General features: G+C 44.0%; 3 non-coding genes across 3 annotated transcripts; 1 reads left to right on the top strand and 2 right to left on the bottom strand.

Moving 5' to 3' along the window:
* Nucleotides 1-344: 344 nt before the first annotated feature.
* Nucleotides 345-433, top strand: trnar-ucg (transfer RNA arginine (anticodon UCG)). Its single transcript is given in 2 exon segments — nucleotides 345-381; nucleotides 398-433. It is a non-coding gene; the product is annotated as a tRNA-Arg (tRNA).
* A 15,823-nt stretch (nucleotides 434-16,256) lies between these two features.
* On the bottom strand, nucleotides 16,257-16,330 carry trnai-aau (transfer RNA isoleucine (anticodon AAU)). Its single transcript has one exon. It is a non-coding gene; the product is annotated as a tRNA-Ile (tRNA).
* A 5,317-nt stretch (nucleotides 16,331-21,647) lies between these two features.
* Nucleotides 21,648-21,729, bottom strand: trnas-gcu (transfer RNA serine (anticodon GCU)). Its single transcript has one exon. It is a non-coding gene; the product is annotated as a tRNA-Ser (tRNA).
* Between the last annotated feature and the right edge of the window lie 826 nt (nucleotides 21,730-22,555).

The following is a 22,555-nucleotide window of genomic DNA, read 5'->3' on the forward strand; positions in this document are numbered from 1 at the left end:
CTTCCACACTGAGTTTGAGTTATTTGTCGTGTGAAAGATTGCTGAACGGAGTCTTTTACTGTCAGTTACGATGAGAAGTTGACGAAAATTGGCAAAATAAAGCTGTTCATAAAATAGCACCAGCAATTTGAGTCGGTAAAAGCAAAATTGTGTTTTAAAAGTTTATTTAAACCGCTACGGGAAAATAGATTTTTATGTCCTTTTCCAGTCGATCACTTCTTTTCCACAGTGAAATTGGCGGCTTTCACAAGTTCAAATATTCTGCCAGGTTGACAGGTTCAACCAATGATTTTTTGTATTTTGTGCTTCGAGGTTCTCTGATTGAAACATTTCTGAGAGCTAATGGCCGTGTGGCTTAATGGATAAAGCATCTGACTTCGGTATATGCGATGATGTCATCAGAAGAATGCAGGTTCGTATCCTGTCACGGTCATTTTGACCCAAAGGGATGATGCAGGGCTTTGGGGATCAAGTCGGGGACTGAACAGATTGGAAACCCGACATGGACTTGATGGGGCGAATGGCCTCCTCATGTGCTGTCACTGACTTTATGAGAAGAGGGTGACCAATCAGAAGTGGGTTGGGGTGACAGCGGGCTCAAACTGCAGGAATTCCAGGTCCCTGAATGACTGAGCTGAAACTGATCAGTTTCACTGCAGGAAACACCGTCTCGGGGGAAATAACTTCACAAATAATTCCATTTGACTAATTATTCAATTAAAAAACAATGGGCAGATGTAAAGGTGTGATGTTACTTTTCACTGTGAGGGGAGAATCCACCATCTGGGTAAATCAGCAACTTTATAACATCGTCTGTACGTTTGATAAAGAAACGATGAAAACTCTCCCCATGACCCTGGTGTGGTGGAAAGGCTCAATTCAGAGATTGGAATATAACGAGAGCACAACATAAATCATGAACTGTTATTTCCGGCATAAAACACACCCCAGCTCCCGTTCCCAGGTCACTGCTGTCCCTATGAGGCGGTGGGTGACTCTGAAAAGAGACTTTGTTTTGTGTTTCTGCAGGAAAACCACAAAGATCCTCGTAGGCAGTGAAACTCATCTTCCCAGAATCTCCATACCAGATTGAAACAGAAAACACAAAGACAGTGAGAAAGTTCCAGAGAGTTACTGAGCATTAAAACCAATGAAATAAACCAATTCTAGAGAGATGTTGGTGCAGCTTTTTCAGAGAGATTGTGGGTGGCTCTTAAAAGACCCGTTGTGTTTCGAGTGTTTTCACTACATGGTGGAGTTTTACTTGGAGTTGATGTATTTGGTCACTCACTTTGTCCCTTCTCACATTCCGAGCGCTTTGTTGGGTGGAAATGTTTCTTCAGGCAGTTTCAACAGCTTTGAGCCGACTTTGAGTCAGAAACCAGAAGTGGAGTACAGGACACAGACAAGGAATTGATACTGAACCTTTATAAATCTCACTGGTTATAGGCCTCAGTTAGAGCGTTGTGTCTAATTCCATGCTCCACACTTTAGCAGGAATGTCTTGGCCTTAGAGAGGGTGCAGAGGAGATTTGCTAGAATGTATCAGAGATGCAGGAATTCAGCTAATGTGGAAAGAATAGGGGTCTGGGGTGTGTGAAGCTGGGGTCCTTGTTCTTAGAGCAGAGATGTTAATGGGGCAGTTAATAGTTGTGTTCAACATTGTGAAGAGTTTTTATAAGAATAAAGAAGTTTGACTGCAATTAGACAGAGCCTTGGTGAGATCACACCTGGAGCACTGTGTACAGTTTTGGTCCCCTTATCTAAGGAAGGATATACTTGCCTTAAAGGAAGTGTATCAAAGTGTCACTCGATTGCTTCCTGGGATGAGGGGATTGTCCTATGAGAAGAGATTGAGTAGACGAGGCCGATATTCCTCAGAATTTAGAAGAGTGAGAGGTAATCTTACTGGCACCTAAAAATCTTAAGGGATTTAACAGGGTAAATGCTGGGAGGATGTTTCCTCTGGCTGGGGAATCTAGAACTAGGAATCACAGTCTCAGTATAAATGGCTCCATCATTTAGGACTGAGAAGAGGAGAATTTTTTTTCACTCAAAGCATTGTGAATCTTTGGAATTCTCTACGCACAGTGGTTAGCACCGCAGCCTCACAGCTCCAGTGACCTCGGTTCCGTTCAGGGTATTGCCTGTGCGGAGTTTGCAAGTTTTCTCTGTGACCGCGTGGGTTTCCGCCGGGTGCTCCAGTTTCCTCCCACAGCCAAAGACTTGCAGGTAGATAGGTAAATTGACCATTGTAAATTGCCCCTAGTGCAGATAGGTCGTAGGAGAATGGTGGGAATGTGGTAGGGAATATGAATGAATGGAGGATTAGTATAAATGGGTGGTTGTTGGTCGGCAAAGACTCGGTGGGCCGAAGGGCCTTTTTCAGTGCTGTATCTCTCTGTGACTCTAGAGATGTGGATGCTCAATCATTGGGTATCTCCAAGAGAGAGATCGATAGGTTTTTGGATACGAAGGGAATCAAGGGATCTGTGCTCGTGTGGTAAGATGGAGTTGATGTAGGAGATCAGCTGTGATCTTATTGAATGGCAGAGCTATTTCGACGGGCCGAATGGCCTACTCCTATTTTTTATGTAAAGTTCCATTCCTCTCAGGGAATATTTTATTTTCAAAAAGAGAAATACTGCACGCACTGGAAATCTGAATAATAACAGAAGATTCTGGAAACACTCAGCAGTTCCAGCAGTATCTGTGTAGAGAGGAAGGTAGGAGCAATGTTTCAGGTCTATAGAAGGGTCACAGAACTGGACCACTAACCCGAGCTTCTCTTCTCCACAGTTGTTTCTGGACTGGCTGAATGTTTTCAGTATTTTAGGCTTTTTCTTGCTGTATTTCATCCATTTCCCATTTGACTATTTGCTGTGAAACTTTCAGCGTTGTGCTCAGTTCTTTGTGTAGTTAGGTTTTCTTTATTTGAAGTAATGTAAATAGTATCCTGAAATGAATTTGCCAAACGGTTGGGCAAATTGTGACATCCAGTTTTTGAGCAAGTTCTCCACATGCACAGTGAAGGATTCCTTCACATTTGTGAAGACCAGACAGGACTTGCAAATCGATAGCAATGCCGTGTCCATGTGTTCATTTGACATTGCTAGCCTATTCACCAATGTACCACTTCAGGAAGCCATAGATATTTGCACTGCAGTGCTATATCATGGTGATCTAGACCCGTCACCATTGTGTGAATCAGTATTCATTGAACTTATGAACTCGGCAACTTGCACAGTTGAGTTCACTTTTATTGACACCATGTATCGCTGGTGTTGCCATGGGATCCCCTCTCGGCCCAGCTCTCACAAACATCTTTGTTGGATTCCATGACAAACCTGTTTTTCAGGGAATGACACCTAACCTCCGACCTCTTGCATATTTCCAATATGTAGATGATACGTTTGCTATATTTGAATCCGCAGCTGCGTGAAATAATTTCCTTGCACGTCTTCATGGGCTCCATCCTACACTCAAATTCACCTTTGGAATGGAGCTGTCAAATGAGTTCCCTTTCCTTGATGTACTAGTTGAGAAATCTGCTAAGGGGTTTTCTACCACGGTCTACCGCAAACCTACCTTCACTGGTCAATACACGCGTTGGGATTATTACAGTTCCACGCGCTATAAGATTGGTCTTATCAGCAACCTCATAAATAGGGCTGAGCCATTTGCTCACCATGCAAGCTTGATGCTGAAATAGGGCGAATCAAAGACATCCTGCATTACAATGGCTACACTGATCAGATCATTTCTCACTGTATATCACACAAACTTATAAACGGGCTGAAGGCTGTCATTTTGAGCCCTGGAAAGTGCCCAGTCTCCCTCAAATTACCCTGGAATGGTAATATATCCCCAGTATTTGAGTAACAGGTGAAGCGAGCTGTTTCCTGCTGGAACGATGCAGGAGCAACAAGTGTGGTGTTCGCCACTCACAGGATGCTGCTGTCAAGCAAAAGAGACGTCCTGCCTATCACACAAATAAGTAACGTGATTTATGAATTTCAATACCAGTGTGATGCTAGGTTTCGAGACCGTACATCCAGAAACTGGCGGATTGTATCAAATAACATGTCCCTTCCGCTGTTCGCAATGGGCCCTACCCAACCAACCCGTGCTTGCAAAACCCAAAACACAGTATCCAACATGAGATGTGATTCCACAATAGGACAACATTTGCAAAATAATTCTCAGTGTGCTAAGAATTACACTGACAACCGATTTAAGACTGTCAGTAGGGCTCGCAGTGTGGTGCACTGGTGTGTACTGTAAACTACATATATTAATACACAGGGCCCTGTTCTTTGCAGATAGAAAGAACATGCACACACATTGTGCCAGTTTCAGCTAAACAAAATAAGTGACAGCCATTCACTGGCTCATTCCACAGGGCAATGCCTTGACCAATCAGAGTTCACTTGCCAACCAATCAGCACTCTCTTCTCATACAGAAGAAAGTTGGTGTTTTCCCTTAAATTGGTACTCTTGTTGATTGCCCTGCTGAGTGCAAGACGAAAACAACTGGCTACCAAAGTTTGGACAACATGTCACTATTTTAACGAAATGATTACTTTTATTTTCAATATAAAAATATAAAGCAATATGAGTGTAACATTTACAGACAAATTCTATTACCTCACATTGCCTGATTCTTTCACACTGACAGACTATGTGAACTACTGTCCCGATTTTGCAGTTCTCACTTCCAGTTAGCAAATGTCAGCAATCTGTGATACAGTGCAGTTTACAGACCAGGCCGTCAATGACAACATGCAATAATTGTTCAGCTTCTGTTGGACTGCTGGGATTTAGAAATACTAGGAATTGAGATGAGCTGTTATTGCATTTAATTATTTGTTTCATGGGATGTGGACGTCGCCAGCCAGGCCAGCATTTATTGTCCATCCCTAATTGCCCATGAGAAGGTGGTGGTGAGCTTCCTTCTTGAACCACTGCAGTCCATGTGGGGTAGGTACACCCACAGTGCTATTAGGAAGGGAGTTCCAGGAATTTTACCCAGCGACAGTGAAGGAATAGCGATATAGTTCCAAGTCAGGATGATGTGTAGCTTGGAGGAGAACTTTCAGGTGGTGGTATTCCCATGCATCTGCTGCCCTTGTCCATCTAGGCAGTAGAGGATGCAGGTTTGGAAGGTGCTGCCTGAGTAGCCTTGGTGCATTGTTGCAGTGCATCTTGTAGATGGTACACACTGCTGCCACTGTACGTCAGTGGTGAAGGGAGTGAATGTTGTGGACGAGGTGCCAATCAAGCATGTTGTTTTGTCCTGGATGGTGTCGAGCTTCCTGAATGTTGTTGGAGCTGCACCCATCCGGGCAAGTGGATAGTATTCCATCACACTCCAGACTTGTGCCTTGTAAATGGTGGACAGGCTTGGAGAGTCAGGAGGTGAGTTACTCACCGCATGATTCCTACCCTCTGACCAGCTCATGTAGTCACACTATTTATAAGGCTACTCCAGTTCAGTTTCTGGTCAATGGGAACCCCCAGGAAGTTGATAGTGGGGGACTCAGCGATCGTAATGCTGTTGAATGTCAATGGGAGATCGTTAGATTCTCTCTTGTTCGAGATGGTCATTGCCTGGCACTTGTGTGGCGCGAATGTTACTTGCCACTTATCAGCCCAAGCCTGGATATTGTCCAGGTCTTGCTGCATTTCTACATGGACTGCTTCAGTATCTGAGGAGTCGCAAATGGTGCTAAATTTTGCAATCATCAGTGAACATCCCCATTTCTGACCTTATGATTGAAGGAAGGTCACTGATGAAGTAGTGAAGAAGGTTGGGCCAAGGATACTACCCTAAGGAACTCCAGCAGTAATGTCCTGGAGCTGAGATGATTGACCTCCAACAATCACAACCATTTTCCTTTGTGCTAGGTACGATTCCAACCAGTGGAGAGTTTTCCTCTTGATTCCCATTGACTCCAGTTTTGCTCCGGCTCCTTGATGCCATACTCAGTCAAATGCTACTTTGATGTCAAGGGCAGACACTCTCACCTCACCTCTTGAGTTCAGCTCTTTTGTCCTTGTTTGAACCAAGGCTGTAATGAGGTCAGGAGCTGAATGGCCCTGGCGGAACCCAACCGAGCGTCACTGAACAGGTTATTGCAAAGCAAGTGCCACTTGATATCACTGTCGATGACATCTTCCATCACTATACTGATGATTGAGAGTAGACTGATGCGGCAGCAATTGGCTGGGTTGGATTTGTCCTGCTATTTGTGTACAGGACATACCTGGGCAATTTTCCACATTGCCGGGTAGATGCCAGTGTTGTAGCTGTACTGGAACAGCTTGGCTAGGGGCGCGACAAGTTCTGGAGCACAGGACTTCAGTACTATTGCCGGAATATTGTCAGGGCCTGTAGCCTTTGCTGTATCCAGTGCCTTCAGTCGTTTCTTGATATCACGTTGAGTGAATCGAATTGGCTGAAGACTGGCATCTGTGATGCTGGGGACTTCAGAAGGAGGCCGAGATGGATCATCAACCCGGCACTTCTGGCTGAAGATTGTTTCAGATTCTTCATCCTTGTCTTTTGCACTGATGTGCTGGGCTCCCCCATCATTGAGGTTGGGGATATTTGTGGAGCCACCTCTTCCTGTTGGTTGTTTAATTGTCCACCACCATTCATCATTGGATGTGGCAGGGTGTAGATCTGATCCGTTGGTTGTGGGATCACTTAGCCCTGTCTATTACATGCTGCTTCTGCTGTTTGGCATGAAAGTAGTCCTGGGCTGTAGCTTCATCAGGCTGATGCCTCATTTCAAGGTATGCCTGGTGCTACTCCTGGCATGCCCTCCTGCACTCTTCATTGAATTAGGGTTGATCCCCCAGCTTGTTGGTAATGTTAGAGTGGGGGAATATGCCGGGCCATGAGGTTATAGAATGTGGTTGACTACAATTCTGCTGCTGCTAATGGTCCACAGCACCTCATGGATGCCCAGTTATACATTGCTAGATCTGTTCAAAATCTATCCCATTTAGCACAGTGGGAGTGGCACACAACACGATAGAGGGTATCCTCAATGTGAAGACAGGACGTCATCTCCACCAGGACTGTGCAGTGGTCAATCCTACCAATACTGTCATGGACTGATGCATCTGCGGCAGGCAGATTGGTGAGGATGAGGTCAAGTATGTTTTTCCCTCTTGTTAGTTCCCTCATCACCTACTGCAGACCCAATCGAGCAGCTATGTCCGTTAGGACTCGGCCAGCATGGTCAGTAGTGGTGCTACCGAGCCACTCACGGTGATGGACATTGAAATCCCCCAGGCAGACTACATTCTGTGCCCTTGCCACCCTCAGTGCTCCCTCCAAGTGGTGTTCATCAGTCTTTCGCTGTCTCTTTCTGGTTTGCTCAGTACCTTTCTCTGTACCTTTCAAAACGTCAAAGGGTCACTGACCCGAAACGTTGACTCTGCTTCTCTTTCCACAGATGCTGCCAGACCTGCTTAGTGATTCCAGCATTTCTTGTTTTTGTTTCAGATTTCCAGCATCCGCAGTATTTTGCTTTTACCTTTCTCTGTCTGTTCATTTCTGGGTCCTGATAATCTCTTCCTGGTTTTCTGTGTGTCTTTCTCTTTCTGTTCCTTTCTGGGTCCTGATAATCTCTACCCGGTTTTCTGTGTCTTTCTCTGTCTGTTCCTTTCTGGGTCCTGATAATCTCTTCCTGGTTTTCTGTGTGTCTTTCTCTGCCTTCCTCATTGTCGGTGCTGTTACTCTGTGTCCTTGTGTCATTGTGCAGTGAGGGTGAGTCCGTCAGCACGTGTGTTGCTGAGTCCGGGATTCTTGAGTAATCCGACTCCAATCCTATTTTTATAAAAACATTGGGGAAATGAACATATTTCACTAACAGGCAGCTACAATTTAAAACAGCAGCGGAAGCGTGCTGGGCCCATAACGCAGAGATTGATAGATCGAAACCATTCTCTGCTATTTATGCTTAGTAATAATACAAACAGTTCACTTTCAAAACGTCAAGTATTTACCCATAATAACAAGATGCTTCCAAAGACACTCTATTGCAATCAGCTTTTTCCTTCCAGTGAACACATCAATCAGCAACAACTCACTTTTGCTCACACGAACACAAGCTGCAAACATGGACCAGCCGAGTCTCTCCCACTTTGTCAACCCCTTCCTGCAGAGCCTCCGCTCCACCACCAAATGGTGATGTTGGCCACAATAAAACCAGGGCAAATGGTCACACTGAGGAGACGGTCAGTCACAGAAAATAAAGCAGTAACAGGGAAAACCTTTACACAACAACAGGGTACATCTTTACACAACAGAAAACATATTTACACACCAGGAAATACCTTTAGACAACAGGGAGAATACAATCACGTTTCTCCATCTCAGTCTCGTTGTCTCTCTCTCTCTGTCCCTCAGTTTTGCTTCCTCACAGTCTATTGGTTTTCTGTGTGTTTTTCTCTCTGTCCCGTTGTCGATTGTGTGACTCAGCGTCTTTATAACATTGTGTAGCCAGGTTGAGCCTCCCAACACCTGTGTTGCTGTAATAAAAACAGAAAATGCTGGAAATGCTCAGTCGGTCTGGCAGCATCTGTGGAGAAAGAAACAGTTAACAGTTCATGTCTGTTTCCTTAGCTCACATTAACTTTGTTCTCTCTCCACAGATGCTGCCAGACCTGCTGACCATTTCAAGCATTTTCTGTTTATGTTTCAGATTTCCAGCATCTGCAGTATTTTGCTTTTGTATGTGTGTTGCTATGTCTGGGACTGTTTGAGTGCAATGCTATTGCTTTGTAAACAGCGTTGAAACAAACATTTATCTCGCTAACACACAGCACTAATACACAGCTGGATATAAACAGCAGCCTGCAGCAGAGGGCGCAGTGGAAGTTTATTAACACAAATAATTCACCAACACTATATTTACTGCTATCCACAATCACACCATGCTTCATCTTAACACGTTTTAATCTTAATTTACATCAACTTCTTGCTTCCAACAAACACTTCAATTTGGAACACAGCTTCCAAATCACCTTTATTCACAAACCCGAACACAAGCTGCAAATGCTGCAAACACACACCAGCCCAGACTTTCCCCTTTCTGTCAACCCATTCCTGCATCACTGCCTCTCCACCAACAGTTGTCGCTAGAATCATACAATCATAGAATGGCTAAAGCACAGAAGGAGGTCATTCGGCCTGTCGAACCCGTGCTGGCTCTCTGTTAGAGCAACTCACCTCGTGTCACTCCCCAGTCAGTTCAATTTTGGTGGTGGGAAAACTTCTCGAAAGAATAATTCGGGACAAAATTAATAGTCCCATGGACAAATGTGGGTTAATTCAAGAAAGCCAGCATGGATTTCTTAAGGGAAAATCATGTTTAACTGTCCTGCTGGAGTTTTTTGATGAGGTAACAGAGAGGGTTGATGAGGGCAATGCTGTTGATGTGGTCCACATGGACTTTCAAAAGGTCTGGCGGCATCTGAAAGGTTACTGACCTGAAATGTTAACTCTGCTTCTCTCTCCACAGATGCTGCCAGACCTGCTGAGTATTTCCAGCACTTTTTGTTTATATTTCCGATTTCTAGCATCTGCAGTATTTTGCTTTTATTGACTTTCAAAAGGAGTTTGATACAATGCAACACAACAGACTTGTGAACAAAGTTATAACTCATGGAATAAAAGGGACAGCAGTAACATGGATATGGAATTGGCTGAGTGACAGGAAACAAAGAGTAGTGAGCAATGGATGTTCTTCGGGCAAGAGGAAGGTTTGTTGTGGAGTTCCCCAGGAGTCAGTGTTGGGACCCTTGCCTTTCCTGATATATATTAATGACCTAGACTTTGGTGTACTGGGCAGAATTTCAAAGTTTCTGGATGATACGAAAATTGGAAGCATTGTGAATGTGTAGTAACAATTCTGTGATTCTGTGATTCCAATATTCAAGTCATTTATATATATGGTGGTCCTGACACTGACCCTTGTGGACATCACTGTTCACCATCTTCCATTCTGAAAAACAACTAAATATCACAACTCACTTTTTTTGATATTTCATACATTTTTTAATCTAAGCAGATACTGACCCTCCTATTCCAGGAGCCTGAGTTTTGTTCCCCTAGCCTTTTATGTGGTAGTTTGTCAAACGGTTTCTTAAAATCCATACAGACAACATCCATTGCTTTCCCTTCATCAACCATTCTGTTACTTCATCAAAAAAATCAGTTATTTATTAATAGATGCAGTACTGAAACAGGCCCTTCGGCCCATCAAGTCTGTGCCGACCAACAACCACCCAATTATCCTAATCCTGCATTAATCCCATATTCCCGATCACAGCCCCACCATTCTTCTCCCACCTGCCTGCACTGGGGGCAATTTACAATGGCCAATTTACCGATCAATCTGCAAGTCTTTGGCTGTGCGAGGAAACCCACGCAGTCACAGGAAGAACTCAAACTGCGCACAGGTACTGAACACGGGTCGCTGGAGCTGTGAGGCTGCGGTGCGAAACACTGATCGCCCAAAATGACTGTGGCAAGATTCGAACCGACAATCTTCTGATAACCTCGTTAAATACACCAAAGTTAGACACCTTATCCATTCGGCCACACAGCCAGTAGCGATATAGTGGAAAGGTGCTGAAGCTCTCAGTTTTAGGTCTACCCAAACCAAGTTCAAGACCTGAATCATGAACCGATTGCCTCATTAGTTCTGTGAATAATACAATGATTTAATAGACAAAGTTTTGAAACATTCCTGCCCATAAATCTTGATAACAGAGAGTGTGTGGATCTCCTGGCTCAGAATGTTTAATGGATACAGTCCTCAGATCCGACAAGGAACCCCTGAACATCCACAGTAAAGACAGTGTGGATGAGGAAATGGAAGAGCCGGGAGCTGAAACTCAGGGACGGCCGAGCTCTCCTGTCATTGAGCTTGTGTGTCTGCTCTGCTCGCCGCACTTCCGGCTCTACTTTGTTTCCAATGAAAAGATGAAAAGGGCCGTTCGGTTTTCCTCTCACTGACAGCGTGTTTCACTCGGGTTAATATAACCCGGGACTTTTGCTGCTGAAATGAATTCTGCAAGGTCCCAGCAAACACACCGGCTCCCTCCTTTCTCCCCTCTTTCTATCGGATTGTTTTACCAGGAGGGGCTCAATAATAACAAACCCCCTGCAGGGAATGACCGCAAATTGAGCATCTAAATGGGGCAAGTAGGCAGCTTTCTGGGTTCTAGGTTCCCCCTACCCCGCCCCTCCCTCCCTCCAGTCCAAGCCCCTCTTCACTTTCTTTGGGACTTTGATGAGGGTGAAATGGGGAAAGTTCCCATTGATGTTTGAATGCTGAATTGCTGCAAAGATCTGCGCACGCGCGATGTAGACCCGCCCCCAGTGGGACGTCACAATGAGGAGTGGAGCGCATGCGCATCCTTCCCCAACCCAGTCTGTGAGGCCATTCACTCAATCAGGGGAAGATGCTTTAAATCAGCTGCTAATGGAGACTTCCCGGGCCCGGGGGAAGGGAACAAACAGCATCTGCTTCCAGCAGCCACTGCTTTGGGAGCGTGTCCGCAGATGTGCTCAGAGATTAGCATTGAGTGGTGGGAAGTTGAGGGGGAGTCGGGGAGTGTTTGGAACAGACACTGTTGAGCAGGAGCTGCTCCCGGAACATGGAGTGAGCCGGGGACACGGGGAAGGGAGAGTTCATTCTCGGACAGTGTCTGTACAGGCTCAGGGAGACACAATGGGAAGAAATCACTATTGAGGGAATTTTCCTGCTTTAGTTCCAGTCTCTCACTGTTTGTTGGATCGTGAACAGTGGGGGGAAAAATAGCCGCAAAATAACGATGTGGACAGTTAGACAAAGAGCATTTATTGCAGACACCAGGTGAGAAGTGTGAAAGGCACATTTTAAATAGTGGTTGCTTGTTTTCCGTTGAAATAGAAATGTGACTGTGTAAAGGTCACTGCTCTATCGGACAGTCCCAGTCATTGAGCAGTGCAGGGCTTGTGTTGTTTCTGAATGTCACAAACTTGTTGTAAAACCACTGCAAACACCTGGTAAACAGAAGCTGAATGCTGCAGGACTGCAGTGGAGTCAAACACTGACACTGTTTGTGTTCCTGGTTTTCATTTTGTGATTGTTCATAATGATTATTATTGGGACGATTACATTGATCGCTTTTGTATCTTCTACCTCACCAGTTCTTTCATTCCTGCAGGAAAATACATGAAGGAACCTGACTGGATGTGGTGATTCTTGGACACAAGGAAAAGTGCAGCGTGCTCATTCCAACACACAGTCGGTACAGGATCACTCCCAAAGCACAGAGATACTGCCAGTTCATCAGTTCCACAGGAGCAAACAAAATAAGTAGTCAGACAGACACTGATCCCAAAGTCAAGAGTGACACATTTTCAATCCAACAGTCAAACAACAGCAGGAGAGACAGAAGTTGTTTCTATTTCACTCCAATTCAGTACAGCTGACAGGTTGATACATCAATCACAGTCCAAAAACAAACTCACTATCAGATCTAAATAAACTCTGTCACCATGGTGACATTTTAAATATAAAATCTGAAATAGAACAGACAAAATTTACCTGATTGAAAGGTACAGAATGAATGCAAGGAGGCTTCAAGGGGATTTGGACAGGTTAAATGAATGGGCAAGAACATGGCAGATGGAATATAATGTGAATAAGTGTGAAGTTCTCCACTTTGGTAGAATAAACAGAAAGACAGAGTATTTCTTAAATGGTGAGAGGCTGGGAAGTGTCGATGTCCAAAGTCACCTGGGTGTCCTTGTTCATGAGACACTAAAAGCTCGTATGCAGGTGCAGCAAGCAATTAGGAAGGCAAATGGTATGTTGGCTTCATTGAAAGCGTATTTGAGTACATGAGTAAAGATGTATGAAGTCTAGATGAGACCGCACCTGGAGTATTCTGTACAATTTTGGTTTCCTTATCTAAGGAAGGATAGACTTGTCACAGAGGGAGTGCAACAGAGATTCACTGGTCTCATCCCCTCGGATGGTGGGATTGTCTTATGATGAGAGACTGCAGAAACTGGGCCTAAATTCTCTAGAGTATTGAAGAGTGAGAAGTGATCTCATTGAAACAGGCAAATTTCTTACAGGGTGTCACAGGGTAGATATGGATAGGATGTTTCCTCTGTCTAGTGAGTCCAGAACAAGGGGACACAGTCTCAGAATAAGGGCAGACTGAGATGAGCAGGAATTTCTTTACTCAGAGGGTGAGAAATCTGTGGAATTCTTTATCCCAGAGGGCTGTGGAAGATCAATCATTGAACATATTCAAGGCATAAATCGATAGATTTCTAAATACTAACAAGATCAAGGGATATGGAGATGGCAGAGAAAAATGGCGTAGAGGTAGATGATCAGTCACGATCTGTTTGAATGTTGGAGCAGGCTAGATGGGCTGAATGGCCTAATGCCCCTATTTCCTATGATCCCATAAATCCCAATAATGTACATCAGAACGTTAGACCAAGTTATGCATTACATACCAGTTCAAAAATCCCACAGAGATTAAGACTGAAAGATACAGTATCAAGCCATTACTACAAAATGAAGGACTTGGAGCTTGCAGACCAGCCCATGTATAAGATTGAAAGTTATATTTTCATTCACAATCGTTTTCACAGAGCTGAATATTGAATACCAATCCACAACTTGCACAGGATTACCAAATAAAACCTACAACTGTAAAATACAGTTAATCCATATTTTGAATTAAACACAAGGCAAACAAATATTGCTACATTAAGAGAGCGGGAAACAGTGAGAGCAGAGTAGAGCATAAAGAGCCCAGGAGAGAGAGGGAGCAAGAGTTCACTCGGAGAGCAGGGAACAGCGAGAGCAGGCGTCAAAAAAGGCAAAGGAATACACAATTAATGGGAGAACACTGAATGGTGCAGAGGAAGTGAGGGACGTTGGAGTGAATGTCCACAGATCCCTGAAGTAGCAGTACAGGTCAATAAGGTGGTTCAGCAGGTCCTTTCCTTTATTAACTGAGGTATGGAGTATAAGGGAGACCTGGGTGTCCATGTCAATAAGTCACTGACAGCTAACATGCAGGTGCAGCAAGCAATTAGGAAGGCTAATAGTATGTTGGCCTTTATCGCAAGAGGATTTGAGTACAGGAGTTGTGAATTCTTGCTTCAATTGTATAGAACCTTGGTTAGACTGCACTTGGAGTACTGTGTGCAGTTTTGGTCCCCTTGCCTTAGGAAGGATATTATTGCCATAGATAGACTGCAAAGAAGGTTCATCAGACTTGTTCCTGGGATGGTGGAACTGTCCGATGTGGAGAGATTGGGGAAACTGGGGCTCTATTGTGTAGAGTTTTGAAGAATGAGAGGTGATCTCATTGAAACCTACAAAATATTTAAAGGACAGTCAGGGTAGATGCAGCTCAGATGTTTCCCCTGGTTGGGGAGTCGAGAACCAGGGGACGCAATTTCAAAATAAGGGGCAAGCCACTTAGGACAGAGATGAGGAGAAATGTTGTTACTCAGAGGGTTGTGAATCTTTGGAATTCTGTACCCCAGAGGGCTGTGGAAGCTCAGTCATTGAGTATGTTTGAAGCAGAGATTGATAGATTTCTAGATACAAATGACATAAGGGAATATGAGGAAAGTGTGGGGAAAAGGGCATTGAAGTGGATGATCAGCCATGATCATATTGAATGGTGGGGCAGGCTCGATGGGCTGAATGGCCGACTCCTGCTCCGATGTTCCTATGTTCCGAACTCCACATTATCGATGAGACACAGCCTCAGGCCGACTTGTCGGGTGTTGCAAACAGATAACACTGCTTCTGATCTTCACCAGAACAGAGAGTGAGATGTAAAATTGATCATCAAACAGACTGTGAGAGAATACAACAGAATAAAACACATGGAGAGACACTGTGGAATAACACATAGATTTGATTGGAATGTTGAATTATGATTGGAATGGATAAAACAGCAGATTAAATTGGGACAGAAAAGAGAAACTGATGGGAAGAAGGAAGAAAAGAAAGGATGGATCTGTTCACTTTTTTCAGTTTTTTCACTGGTCCATCAAAGCTGGATTAAAAAAAGATGCAAAAAACAGACAGTATCACCAAAAAGGGAGATTAAATGCTGCCGAAACCTTGGATCGAAGGATGCCCCAACAGATCACCTGTTTAACTGTCTCCTCACTGGGGGATTTCAATCAATGAGCAATATTATTCTCTCCTTTTCTTTTGTTAAATGAAACCACTACTGTCACTTGGAGTTAATATCCCTGTGTTCCAACTCCTGAATAATAAAATTGTGAGTTTCGTGATATTTTCTGGACACATTTCCTGCTGAAAGAACTATGAACTCTTTGCTAATTTACACAATACTAAAGACACACTCATCAAGCCTCCGAAACTCGCATCCTTGGTGCTGCTCTCTCCTCCCAAACCTCATCTCATGTGACTGTTACATCATCACTCTGATTGTGGGAGGGGTTAATCCCACTGTCTTCAGCATTAACCCTTTACATCCTCATACTGCACTGTCTGTCCAAAACAATCGGTGGAGGGAACTTGAATTATCAAAACAGCAACAGCTGCCAGTTGAAAATCAACTCAACCCATCAGAGAGAGACTGTCAGAGAACTTCCTGCATCCAGTCCTGACCCCGTCACATTAAGCAGCTGCTCACCCAGACCCCACTCTCATCAACACTGAACATTTTTACTGAGACCCTTCAAATACTGTTTATAAAAGGCCGCAAAGATCAAAGTTCACACAGTTGTATTAAATACAACAAAGTTTAATATCTTCTCACCGTTTCTCGGTAACCACATGAGACATAGGTTTTCTTATTTGGTTCCTTTGATTTTTCTTGTTCCTGACTGACAAATATTCCAAACCTCAGATAAACCCTCCCACTTGCGTCATGTCCCAGTCTCGGTTAAAAGCAACACATAATGACACGAACACTCTCCTTCAGTGAGATGAATATCAAGCTGTTTTCCAGGTTGAATGTGACTGTGAACAAATTTATGTCAAAGAAGTTACGTTTGATGGATCAGCACTGAAATTCTGTCGAAGGAGGAACAGCCATTCCAAACTCAAATCCTTCACAAAGGCTGTTTTTTTTGTGATTGAAATTCATCAAGTATTTTGAATTAAAGTTAACAAGACACAGATGTCAATATAGATAATGAAACTTTTCAAGCATGTTGCTACTGTGAAATGAGGCTCTGCTGGGAGTTGAATTCAGGATCTCCTGTTTATTAGGCAGGTGCTTTAACCAACTAAGCTACAGAGCCAGATCACAAATACATGAGTAATTGAAATCAGAGGAAGGCCTTGTAGATAGTGGGCAGGCTTTGGCGAGTCAAGAGCTGAGTTCGTCACGGCAGTGTTCTCAGCCTCTGACTCGCTCTTGTAGTTGTAGCTGTAGTTGTAATTGTAATAGGCAACCGTCCGTCTCGGAAGACGATGGGCTACACCCGGGGTGTACGTCACCTCTGTATGAAACATCGTTTGTTGTGGCTGTCGAGGATGACTCGTGAGTGACAATCCCTTCCGCAGCTGGTACAGATGAATGTCATTGGCCCGAGGTCGACTGATAATTTTTCCTTCCTCTGAGCTCTCTTTCCCACCATCTGGTCATTTCTTTTGTCCTCTGCTTTTCCCATGGTCTTCCTGAATGCCTTTCTCCAGGAATTCCAGTCAGCAGGAAGGACTTCCCATGCATCGACTCCAATCCCAGTCTGCTTGATATCTCGCTTTGCAGATGTCCTTGTATCACAGACTTGGGTGACCTGTTGGTCTCGTGCTGATAGCAAGCTCACCAAAGAGCATGTCTTTGGCAAAGCGACCGTCATCCATTCAGCACACATGACCCAGTCAACAGAGTCACCGCTGACTCAAGAGGGCAAACATGCTGCAGATCCCTGCACGCTGGTGTCCTTCTGCATTCGGCACTCTGTCCTGCCAGGAGATGCCCAATATCCATCTGTACTTTCCCTGAGCTACAGGTTATTGCAAGTTTCTCTGGCTGTGTTTATTTTAGGTGATTTTGTACTCAGGTTCTTTTGGAATCCATGTGTTTGCAGATCTTTGTGAGTGAGAGATGTGGTAATATGTTTAAAAGCTTTCCCTATAAATTATTCAATTCTCCATCTTTCCCCGAACTTTGCACAAACACATTAATATGGGAATCACACACATCAGGCCGTCAAACCTGTCTGCTAAACATTGAAAGGTGACAGTGTTTATTGTGACGGGGTTCCATTTATTCAGACACATCTTGATGATTCACACATGTAAAAATTTGTATATTATGTTCATGACATAATGACATAAATAAACATTTCCTTGCACTTGCCATGCTTGGTGAACATTTTCTCTGCTGATGCCCCCTGAATATATTAGAGAACATGGTGACGAGGTTGAGATTAAAGTCTGTAAATATAGGCAGCAAACAGCAGCAGGGACTGCAGTGAACAAGATTTACGTGACATATTTGTGCTCATATTGGTGGGTGAAATAAGATACGAAACACACAAAATCCTGCATTTGAGCTCGCGTAAAAGATTGCTCTGTCGATGGAGATCGCATCAAAGAATGCTCTGTAATTTTGTCCCATGCCAGTGATCGTAACACACTTCAGGGGAACTTAAAAAAAATGGTAAAATGGGCTTTCACATAACAGATGAAATTTTACACAGAGAAGTGTGAAGTGATACAATTTGGAAGGAAGAATGCCATATAACTGAAAGGTTACAATTCTATACTGGGTGCAGGAGCAGAGAGATAAGGTACACCAATGTTAGAAGGATTGAAAAGGTAGCTAAGAGCAAACAGAACACTTGGCTTTATTAATAGAGGCATAGAGTAAAAGCATATAAGTTATGCTAAACCTTTATAAAATACTGGGAATGAATGGCCTCTTCCTGTACCTCCACAGAAAGCTTCCATTCCAGGTTTACACACACTCATCAGGATCACTCTCCACAGATCCTGCCACTCCAGGCTCGGACACCCACTTCAGGATCACTCTCCATACATCCCAGCACGATGGGCTCGGAGACCCTCTTCAGAATTCCTAAATCTCCAGACATGGACATCCTTTGAGGACCACTCTCCACAGATTCTGCCCTCCAGGTTCAGACACACTCTTCAGAATCACTCTCCATACATCCCGCCAATCCACGCACGGATATCTCCCTCAGGATCAGATCAAAGAATGTTGCTTGTCACATATCAGCTCAAGCCTGAATGTTGTTCAGGTCTTGCTGCTTGCAGGTGCAGATTGCTTTAGTATCTGATGAGTTGGGAATCATCAGCAAACATTCCCACTTCTCACTTATGTTGAAGAGAAAGCCATCAATGAAACAGCTGAGGATGGTTGGGCCTAGGACACTGCCCTGAGAAACTAAGTAACCAGTCATGAATGGTGGTGGACAATTAAATAACGAACCAGATGAGGAGGCTCCAAAAACATCCCTATCCTCAATGTTGGTGGAGCCGAGCACGTCAGTGCAAAAGGTGAAGCTGGAGCATTTGAAACCATCTTCAGTCAGAAATTGCTCAGTGGATGATTCGTCTCGGTTTCTTGAGGTCCCCAGCATCGCAGCTTCCAGTTTTCAGCCAATTCGCTTCTCTCCACATAATGGCAAGAAACAGCTGAAGACACTCGATACAGCAAAGACTATGGGCCCTAACAAGATTTCCGGCTCCAGTACTGAAGACTTGTGCTCCAGAACTAGCTGCGCTCTCAGCCAAGCTGTTCCAGTCGAGCTACAACACAGGCATCTACTTGCCAATGTGGAAAATTGCCCAAGTGTGCCCACTCCATTAAAAAAATGCAGGACAAATCCAATCTGCCCAATTGCCGCCCCATCAGTCTACTATCAATCATCAGCAAAGTGATGGAAGATGTCACCAACAGTGCTATCAAGCACCATACACTTAGCAATAATCTGATCATCGATGCTCAGTTTAGGTTCTGCCAGGGTCTCTCAGCTCCAGGAAATAATTTGGCAGATAGAGTAGAATGTGGGAAAATGTGAGGTTATCCACTTTGGTAGGAAGAATAGAACAGGAAAATATTATTTAAATTGTGAGAGATCACAGAATGCTGCGGTGCAGAAGAATCTGGGTGTCCTTGTACATGAATCACAAAAAGTTACCATGCAGGTACAGCAAATAATTAGGAAGGCAAATGGAATGTTACCCTTTATTGCAAGGGGGATGGAGTATAAAAGTAGAGAAGTCTTGCTACAAATGTACATGGTGCTGGTGAAACCACACCTAGAGTTCTGTGTACAGTTTTGGTCTCCTTATTTAAGGAGGGATATACTTGCACAGGAGGCAGTTGAGAGAAGGTTCATTGGATTGATTCCTGTGATGAAGGTGTTGTCTTATGAGGAAAGCTGAGCAGGTTGGACCGATACTCATTGGAGTTGAGAAAAATGAAAGGTGAACATATTGAGACATATAAGATTCTGAGGGGGCTTGACAGGGTAGATGCTGAGAGGATGTTTCCTCTTGTGGTGGAATCTAGAACTAGGGGACACAGTTTCAGATTTAGGGCTTTTTCATTTAAGAAGGAATTTCTTCTCTCAGAGGGTCATTAATCTTTGGAATTCTCTACTTCAGAGAGCAGTGGAGGCTGGGTCATTGAATGTCTTCAAGATTTTTATCTACAAGAGAGCCAAGGGTTATGTGGGCAGGCAAGAAAGTGGGGTTGAGGTCATGATCAGGTCAGCCATGATCCTATTGAATGGCGGAGCAAGCTCGAGGGGCCAAATGGCCTACTCCTGCTACTAGTTCTTCTGATATTTTGTTTGTATGATCTCATTGCAGCTTGGTCCAAACAGAGACAAAAGAGTGGAATTCCAGAGGAGAGGTGAGAGTGATTTCCCTTGAGTGAGGGTGGCATCAAGGATCCCCAGCAAAATTGAAGTCACTGGGAATCAGGGGGAAAACCCTCCACTTGCTGGAGTTGTACCTCGCACAAAACAAGATGGTTGTGGTTCGTGGAGGCCAATCATCTCAGCCCAGGACATTGCCTCAGGAGTTTCTCAGGGTAGTGTCCTAGACCCAAACATCCCAGCTGTTTCATTGACGACTTTCTCTTCAACATAAGTCAGAAGTGGGAATGTTAGATGATGACTCATAACTCTTCAGATACTGAAGCAGTCTGTGCCTGCAAGCAGCAAGACCTGAACAACATTCAGGCTTGAGCTGATAAATGACAAGCAACCTTCTGGCCACACAAGTGCCAAGCAGTGAACATCTCCAATGAGAGAGAAAAAAAATCTACCTTTTGATATTCAGAAGCATTATCATCGTTAAATCCCCCACCATCAACATCTTGACCAGAAACGTAACTGGACCAGTCACATCTATGCTGTGGTTATAAGCGCAGGTCAGAGATTACGAATTCTGCAGCAAGTATCTCACCTCCTGACACCCCAAATCCTGTCCACCATCTACAAGGCACAAGTCAGGAGTGTGATGGAATACATCCCACTCAACAACACTCAAGAAGCTCAACACCATCCAGGACAAAGCAGCGCACTTGATCGGCACCTAACCCACCACCTTAAACATTCAATCCCTCCACAACCAGTAAACAGTGGCTGCAGTGTGTACCATCTCCACGTGCACTGCAGCAACTCGCCAAATATCCTTCAACAGCACCTTCCAAACTCGTGACCACTACCACCTCGAAGGACAAGGACAGCAGATGCATGGGAACTCATTACCTGCAGGTTCCCCTCCAAGACACTCACCATCCTGACTTGGAACGATATCGCCATTTCTTCACTGTTGTTGGGTCACAATCCTGGAACTCCCTCCCCAATAGCACTGTGGGTGTTCCTGCACCATATGGACTGCATCAGTTCAAGAAGGCAGCTCTCCACCACCTTCTCAACGGCAATAGGAATGGGTAATAAATGCCAGCCTTATCAGCGATACTCACACCCAAGAATGAATAAAAACCAAATCACTCTCCACAGATTCCCCACAATCTGGGCTTGGACATTTACTTCAGGAGCACAGAGCTTTCTCTCACTGCAACATGAGTTCCAATCTTCATATTCTGTTCACTTTTCACATTATTTTCTACCAGTCCACTAGCTTTTATTAATTCAGTATTCGGGTCTCTGCTCCTCCGCCGTTTCTAACATCTCACCTCTTACAAAAAAACACTCTGATCTGTCGTAGGTAGTAGATGACCCCTCATTTCAAACTCCATCTGCCAAAGCATTGCTCACTCACTTAATCTATCAAGAAGATTTGAAAATAAATTTCTTGCCAAAGGATAATTTTAGGCATCTGCTCCCTCGCCATTTGCTTTTCCCATTTGTCTTTCACTTGGTGCAAATCCAGAGAAAGTAAAGATGGAAGGAAGGAGGGGAGGAAAAATCCTGCTCTGTTTCGTGATCCATATTTGATCTTCATTCCAGTGCAGTTTGGGTGAAGAATTCCAATTGTCTGTCTCAATTTTAATAAAGGATAACAAATTCTGGAATCACTGTCTGGACATGGATAAGAACAGGTTTCGAGGCTGACTTTACAAATAAGCTCACCCAACATAAACAATACACTATGCAGTTCATAAGCTAGCGACAAGGGTGGGATTCGAACCCACGTGTGCAGAGACCAACGGATTAGCAGTCCATCGCCTTAACCTCGTGGCCACCTTGTCACTTGCAGAAGCACAGCTGTCACCTTCAGCACATTTTCTGGCTGTGCAGCCAACTGTGCAATGATGGAAAGATATCTTCTGCAAGGAAATGAAGTTGGGAATGGAGCGGTGTGAAACATTTCCAGACCATGTCCAACACGTTTCTACTCAGTGTGAAAACCCACCACGGAAAGACTGGAACATACAATCATTTCAACACATCATGATTAACATCACTCAGACACCTGAACCATTAGGTCACTGACGAAGTCATGATGCCCGAATTACTCATGAAATGACAACTGAACTAACTGACTGGAAGAATTGCTTAAACTCCACATGATCAGCGAGGCACAGCCTCAGGCCGACTTGTCGGGTGGTGTAAACAGATATCACTGCTTCTGATCTTCACCAGAACAGACAGTGAGATGTAACATTGATCATCAAACAGACTGTGAAAGAATACAACAGAATAAAACACATGGAGAGACACTGTGGAATAACAAATAGATTTGATTGGAATGTTGACATTTTGATTGGAATGGATAAAACACCAGAAACAGCAGATTAAAGTGGGATTCTCATCATTATATTGATCTGGGACAGAAAAGAGAAACTGATGGAAAGAAGAGAAGAAGGAAGAAAAGAAAGGATGGAACTGTTCAATTTTTTCAGTTTTTTCACTCGCCCATCAAAGCTGATAAAAAAAGTTGCAAATAACAGAGAATTTCACCAAAAAGGGAGATTAAATGTTGCTGAAACCTTGGATCGAAGGATGCTCCAACAGATCACCTGTTTAACTGTCTCCTCACTGGGGGATTTCAATCAGTCAGCAATATTATCTCTA

The sequence above is a fragment of the Heterodontus francisci genome, unplaced genomic scaffold, assembly GCF_036365525.1.
Source record: "Heterodontus francisci isolate sHetFra1 unplaced genomic scaffold, sHetFra1.hap1 HAP1_SCAFFOLD_102, whole genome shotgun sequence".
NCBI lineage: Eukaryota > Metazoa > Chordata > Chondrichthyes > Heterodontiformes > Heterodontidae > Heterodontus > Heterodontus francisci.